Raw genomic sequence first — 8225 nt, forward strand, 5'->3', positions numbered from 1 at the left:
GTGTTCCTTGGTATGTTCCGCGCTTTGCATGATCTCCTTCCTGATCTCTTCAAGAGTTCTGTATATTAATCATTTGTATTCTACCTCCAGTAATTCCAAGAAGTTCTCTTCCTCCAGAAGATTTCTTGATTCTTTGTTTTGGGAGCTTGCTGAAGCCATCGTGGTCTGCCTCTTTATGTGATTTGATACTGACTGTTGTCTCCAAGCCATAGTAAGTTATTATATTTATTTTATGTTTGCTTACTGTGTCCTAGCTTCTTTTTTTGTTTCGTTTTGATAAGTCCAAATAGTCTGCTTGTGTGAGTTAGTTTGGTTATTGGCGCCTTTGAAGTTCTAATGTCCTGTCACCAGGCGGTTAGATCTTTTACTAGGTATGTGAGCCCAGAAGCCCATTTACTTTTCTTGTATGGATTCATCTCAGGTGTCCAAGTAGTCAGTCACCAATTGTGTGGTTCAGGCTCTCACCTGCAGTCATAGACAGGCAGGGGTGATTGGTTTAGGCACAGGTATCTGGCTGCAGTAGGGCATCACATGCTGAGCAAGGCAGGGGGCTGACAGCTGCCGCTGAGTGTCTGGGAGGAAAGCATGTCCCTGTTCCCTAGAGCGCATAGGTGGGTGGGTTTTGCAGCCAGACTATGGACAGCCAATGCTGTTGGCTGTAAGGACTGGGAGGCACTATTTATTCTTGGACCCATGTCATGGGTGGCTTGGTGGCGTGGGTGGAGCCACCAGTCCTCAGGCCCCTGGTGTGGGTAGGTGGGTCCCTGCTAAATGGGCAAAGCAGTATCAAATTTCACAAACCTGCCACTCTATCATATAGCTGTTGCAGTTAAAGTTAGACTTCAGGTATATACCAGGGCATACACTTTTGAAATGGGCCCACACAGGTCTATGCAGGGGTGAAAGATATTCAGAGTCAGTGGATCCCTTATGCCTGTGCCTAGACATAGGAGCTATGCCTACCCCAAGTTCCTGGTTTAGGGGAGCTGGCAGATTATTTTTGCCTGTTTGTTAATTTGTTCCCTCTCCAAGTCCAGGAGAAAGGCTCAGGGCTTGTGACTGGTCTTACTTGTGGCTCAGGGGACGCAGCAGTTGCTGAAACCTGCCTCGGACCTGGTGCAGAGCAGGGAGGGGCAGGTAAATGGAAGAGAGGTTTTTCCCAAAGGGGGTGTTTTTTGATCTGCGAGGTGGGTTAGACACAAATACTTATCTTTTGCTGATTGAGTGCTGCTTTTCACCGGTTCTGGAGGCTTGAGTAGACCTCTGCCACTTGGTCTTACCCGATGTGGAAAATGCATCCCAAGTGCCACTGCTTGCCTCACTGCACACACCAGCCGATCGGGTCTGCAAGTTGTTGGTTCCTGCCAGGTCAAGTCTGGTAACTCCTCACTGCTTCTGAACCATCTCTCCCTCCCACTGCCACTCAGTCTTATTCCTCAACTTTGCCATTGATGTTCAGGGCTCTTAGATTTTCATATGTAATCGATTCACTTGTTTTTTCAGGTCTCTGTTGTAAGAGGGCCCACAGGAACTGTCTGACTACTCTGCTGTCTTGGCTGTGCCTCCACCATTGTCACTTCTAAGGTGCGCTTACTTCCAAGACAGATTTGTTTGCACTTCTGGCATTCCATGGTATATTCAATATTCCAACACCATAGCCAACACCATAATTCAAAGACGTCGGTTCTTCTTTGGTCTTCCTTATTCATTGTTCAGCTTTCGCATGCATATGAGGCGATCCAAAATACCATGGCATGGGTCAGGCACACCTTAGTCCTCATAGTGATATCTTTGGTTTTGAATGCTTTAAAGAGGTCTTTTGCAGCAGATTTACCCAATGCAATATGTCATTTGATTTCTTGACTGCTGCTTCCATGGGAGTTGATTGTGGATCCAAGTAAAATGAAATCCTTGACAACTTTAATCTTTTCTCCGTTTATCAGGATGTTTGGTTATTGGTCCAGTTGTGAAAATTTTTGTTTTCTTTATGTTGAGGTGCAATCCATACTGAAGGCTGTGGTCTTTGATCTTTATCAGTAAGTGATTCAAATCCTCTTCACTTTTCAGCAGGCAAGGTTGTGTCATCTGCGTACTGAAGGTGGTTAATGAGTCTTCCTCAAGTCCTGATGCTGTGTTCTTCTTCCTATAGTCCAGCTTCTCTAATTATTTGCTAAGCATACAGATTGAGTAAGTATGGTGAAAGGATACAACCCTGATGCTCACCTTTCCTGACGTTAAACCACACAATATTCCCTTATTCACAAATACTGATCTCTTCCAGTCTGTTGGCCAGGTGGCTGTCTTCCAGATTTCTTGGCATAGGTGACTGTATTAGAATGTCATTGCTTTTTATGGATGAATAATATTCCATTGTATATATATACCACCTTTTGTTTATCCATTTATTTGTTGATAGAGACTTAGGTTGTTTCTACATTTGGCTATTGTGCATAATGTTGGTTTTCAAGTATCCGTTTGAGGCCTGCTTTCAGTTCTTTTGGGTATGTATCTAGGAGTGGAATTTTTGGGTCATATGTTAACTTCTATGTTTAACTTTGAAAAATATAAATTATTTTAAAATCAGAAAGACTGAACTATAATGTCTAGGGATGCGCACTTTGGTGAAAATAGTGTAAAGAAATGTGGTGACATTATTAATGTAAAATTCAAGTAGTGATACATTTGAGATGGGGAAGTGAGTTGAGACCCAGAGGGAAAGAAAGCATTGGAGAGTTTCTGGGGTGGCTTGGAGGTACTTACAAATATATTTGTCTTATAATAACTCATTATGCCATGTGTTTGTTTTGTGTAGCTTGCTACACAAATATTTTAAAAGAAATAAACAAGAATTAGTGTCCATGATAGTGAGAATGCCCGAATTAGTGAGAATGCCCAAGAACCTCTTTGATTGCTTCCCTTTGCCGAGCCTTGGTTTCTCAGATTTTCTGTGGATTCTGTGTACCCTCTGATCTCCAATTCAATATGTGTTGAAAAAGTTGGGACATTTGACCCCTAGAGTTTCTCACAGTCTGGATTTTCCTAATTGCGTACTTACAATATAGTGCAACATGTTTCTGTATCCTGTGTGTGTGTTCGACTAATTATTGGGAGTTAATGAGAATTAGTTTCTGTTAAATCCTGAGGCTACAAGTGGAAAACCTTGGGCAAGTTACCTAATCTCCATCAGTCTTACATTCCTCATCTGTATAATTGAATAATAATACTTATCTCATAGGATTTTTGCCAAGATTAAGTTAGATAATTAAGTAAATCCGGGTGTTCAATGAACAACACCCAGTTCTCAATAAATAATCGTTGGCATTTTTGTTTTTTATTTTACTGGCTTTTGAAAAGAAGGAATAAAAGGTGTACAAGTTCTCAAGTCCAAGTAACTGGGAGATTGTAGTGTTGTTGATTGCAATGTGAGCACCCGTAAGAGAAGTCAGTTTGTGGACAAAATGAATTAAATTGTGCTTGTATAAAATTCACATTTTTGACAACTATTTTAATTGTTGATTTTCTAAGGAAAATCCTAATCCCAAATCCAGAGTGCAGATTGTAGTAGTTATTCTGAGGTGAAATCTCTGTGCTTGTCTTAGGATTTTGAACATCTCCAGTGTGAATGACAAGATTCAGTGCTGTCTCTTTTGTTAGCGTAACAAGGAGAATTAATTAAAGTGCTCACTATGGGCTCCTTAGGCCACCAATTAACCATGAAACTTTGATTTGGGTATTTACTACGGCATAATTAGTCAAACATCACAGAAGAGGAGTGGACTGGATAACAGGTAAATTCGGCTAATGAATACTCTTTGCCAATTGGACAAATGTCAGTGACAGTGGAAAGAATGGGATATTGATGATTAGCCCATTGGGGCTTTATGCCTCCATCACTCACTTCCACCTTACCGTGCACAACTCAGTCTCTGCATCAATATCCTGTCTGTCCATTTTTGAGTTGTCGCTGTCTCCCTGTCTTCTCTTTAACACCTTTAGTATGTTATTATTGTCTTCAATTGTTGCCTTCTACAAGAAAGGGAGTGTACATATATTAGCTGTCCATCACCTATGAACTGAACTGAACCCTGTATTACAAAGTACCATCTAGCTTCTTCTATAGCATGTATTATCGATATAACAAATTACTGCTGAACGTTATATAATACATTGCGTTCTAACATAGATCATGAGTAAGACATAGCATTTAAAAACTGTGATTGGCCTACTTGTTCTATATCATCAATCACATATCTGGGACATGAGAGAATCTATTCTCATATTTGATCACTCTTAATTACCCCACTTGTATTTATCTCCATGCTTTCTTAAACCTCAACTCTCCCTGTCTCTAATATAGTTAGCATACATAGTGTTCAAAAAATGTTGACCTGAATGTATTTTTATTCCTGTGCTAACATATTATCTTATTTTACATATTTTCCCTACATTAGAGATGAGTAAAAGTGGAAGTCCATGGTCAATGGCTTGGTCAGAGGGAGCGTAGAGATAAAACCTAAACTAGAACATAAGGCTCCAACTCAGAGTTCAGTGTTCTTCACATGACACCAGGAGCCCTGGTGGTGCAGTGGTTAAGAGTTTGACTACTAACCAAAAAGGTTGGCAGTTCAAATCCACCGGCCACTCCTTGCAAACCCTGTGGGGCAGTTCTACTCTGTCCTTTAAGGCCGGTATGAGTCGGAATCGCCTCAACAGCAACAGTATTTTGTTTTTGTTTTTCACATGACACCAGGTCACATGAATTCCCAAAATACACAGCTAGTTTATAATATGTTTTTCATTGTTGAGAATAAGTTCTAGACAAATAAAGTCTTAAGATTCTATTCTCTCCTGGTGATAGGAGGTCTGCTTCCTATGCTTGAGAGAAATGGACATCCTTAAAGACTAGGATGAAGCAGTAGCCTGTGTGATTTCACTTTCAATTTTGGATGGTCTGACCAAAGGGAAGTGTTAGAAGTGTGTATGTGTGTGTGTGTGTGTGTGTGTGTGTGTGTGTGTGTGTGTACACAGAAAGAGACAGACAGGCAGAGAGGCATGATGTTGAGAGTTGGTCAGTGTAGGAGAGGGTCACATGTATGTTCATTTTACTGTTCTTCAACTATTCTGTGGCTCTGAACATTTCTGAAATTTAAAAAGTAGCCAATTATCCGTTAAGCTAATGTATAGGTACAGACTGATTTCAGTTGAATTCCCAATGGGATATATAATTTAGGAAAAAAAAATTTAGAAAGGATAACATACTTAACAAATTACTGAGGAAATTAGCTGGTTGTAGAGAAAAAAATAAATTAGATCATTATTTCTCACCATACTGAAAAATAAATCTTAGAAAATTTTAAAGTAAAATTACCCGTAAATTAAAATAAATTTCTGTAAAAATAAATGGCATACAGAAAATTTTTCTAACTATATAAATATATAAAAGAACAAAGAAATGGATAAATATGACTTCATAAAAATTAGTAAAATATATATATTTAGAAGTATTTCATGTCAGCATTGCATATCCTTGAAGTTTTTTAATCTTTGCAGACTAGGAATAGAAGTCTTGACTCCCATAGTAAAATAGAAGCCACTGGAAAGATGACTTTGACAGGTTTCCTACCTCATTGTATGGTATACACCAGTATTCCTCCAAACTGGGACTTCAGACCAACTTCCCATAGAATCACACATAGGCTTGTGCTACATATAGATATTTGGGTCCCACACTAGGTCTACCAGCTCATAATCTCTGGACATAAGCCTTGGAATGTGCATTTTTTCAAACATCTTAGGTGCTTTTATGTGAATATCTACATATCTAGTACAATAATAAGGGCAGATTGGCTATTTAATAAGTTGTAACTGGATTAATTAAACTAAAGCTGTGAATCAAAGAAGGCACTTTTTCAACACTTTTAACGGCTGCCCTTGGAATAAAGAAAAGCACACAAATTTCTTAGCTTGGCATTCAAGATCTTGTACCAAGAGCTCTCAGCTCTTGTTTTTATTTTTGGTGAAAATACGCACAGCAAAACCAGCTCCCATTCCAGTGTCTAGACGTAATGATCAGTGACATTTCTTCTGTTTTCTCTCTTATAAAAATACTTGTCATTGGAATTAGGGCTCACATAAATCCAGGATGACCTTGTCTCTGGATCCTTAACTACATCGGCAAACACCATTTTTTCTAAATATAGTCACATTCACAGGGGCTGCGACTAAGGAAGTGAACATATCTTTTAGGGGGCCACCAATCAACCCACTATGTGATCACTGAGGTTGTGTGTCAACTTTTCTGGGCCATGATTCTCAGTGGTTTGGCAGCCATATAATGATGTGATCACCTCCATGATGGGATCTGCTGTGAGTAGCCAATCAGTTGAAAGGGAGTTTCCTTGGAGGTGTGGCCTGCATCCAATACAGGTGAACTTTCTGGCTAGGCTTGTGGGCCTTTGCTCGCTCTGGATCCTACAGCTGGCTCCTGTTCATCTGACCTCTGGTTTTTGAGACTTGAGCTACCAGCTTACCTGTCATTTTGCCTGCCAATCTTGGGATTCGTCGGTCTTCACAGCCTGTGAGCCAGAACCCTGCGGTCTGACCTACTGATCTTGGGTTCACCAGCCCCTGCAGCTACGTGAATCAGAAGAAGCCTCCAGCCTGACCCATGGACTTGGGATGTTCCTGCCTCTACAACTGCATGAGCCATTTCCTTAATGTAAATATCTCTCTCTATATATAAAAAAATAAAATAGCTGTTAATGCTTTGGTCATATATATGTGTGTGTTTGTCTGTGTGTGTGTATATATATATTCTTTTCTTTTTAAAGAAAAACTCAAAGGTGACAATCTTTACTCTTTGGGCTAAACTGTTACTTAGTTTAGAGTTGACTTAAGTGGATAGTTTCAGTTCACCCCTGAGCTCTTCCATACTTTTGTAAATAGTTTCTGTTTAGCCTTTAGCTCTTTTTAAACATCTCATTTGTCTCTGCCTGTCTGAAACATACAACCTCCTAAACACTACACTCCCAACTAAGCATTTTACCTTTCAGCCATCCTGACCATTTATTGCTACTATATCCTGTTTGGAGACCTGGTGGCGCAGTGGTTAAGAGCACATCTGCTAACCAAAATGTTGGCAGCTTGAATCCACCAGCTGCTCCTTGGAAACCCTATGGGGCAGTTCTACTCTGTCCTACAGGGGCCTTATGAGTCGGAATCAACTCGACAGCAACGGGTTTTGGTTTTTACATCCTGTTTGGGACATTTCCTCCTTTTGTGACTTTATTCTGATTTTCACCTCCCTATGGAATGCCTTTCTTGTACATTACCCCATCCTCTACCACTGACTGCCCTATACTCCCCACTCTTGTCAAAACCATATATAAATACCTACTGTATAGGCCATTAGCACTTTGCACCGCTACTAAGACATATGTCACAGTCTAAATCACATGAGAATCACTTGACAATTCCGTATGAATATGTATCTATATGAGCCCCTAGAGGAACTAGGCCATGCTTTTTAATTCCCAGTTTATATACCATACTGTCTAATATATGACAAAAGCTTAATACTTGCTTGTTGAGTTGACTATCATAAAAGTGTCTAATTTGTTTTCACCTTTCATGTATCACTCTGCCAAGCATTGCTTTTCACTACAAAAAATTTATAGGGCTTCTACAGAGATACCTATTATTTTATTTTTTAGTAATCAGTAAATGACTAATTTATGTCAAAAATAACAGTTATGTTGATATGACCATTACTACAGTTACAGAGCTGGGCATCAGTGTTTAGTCTGAATGAAATAGGGGAACCATTTCAGGCTTTGGAATAAAAGAAGAACATACATGATTTATGTTTTTAAAAGATCACTCTGGTTGCTCGATTGAGAACAGACTGAAAGGGCACAAAGGCTAAAGCTGGTTAGGCAGCTATTGAAATATTTCAGGTGAAAGATGATAGTGACTTGAACATGGATATTAGAGTGGAGGAGATAAGAAGCGTTTGAATTCTGAATATAATCTGAAGGTAGAACCAACAGAATTTTCTGTTGAATTGGATGTGAGGTATAAAAGAAAGAAAGGAGTCAACTTAAAGCTTTTTGAACTGGGAAGCTGAGAGATGTACTTGTTAGTGACTGAGATGGGAAGAGTTGAAGGTAGAGGAGGTTTACCAGAGTTCAGTTTGGACATGTTAAATTTTCTCTTTTTTTGCCATT

Source organism: Trichechus manatus, unplaced genomic scaffold (genome assembly GCF_000243295.1).
Source record: "Trichechus manatus latirostris isolate Lorelei unplaced genomic scaffold, TriManLat1.0 scaffold00054, whole genome shotgun sequence".
Lineage (NCBI taxonomy): Eukaryota > Metazoa > Chordata > Mammalia > Sirenia > Trichechidae > Trichechus > Trichechus manatus.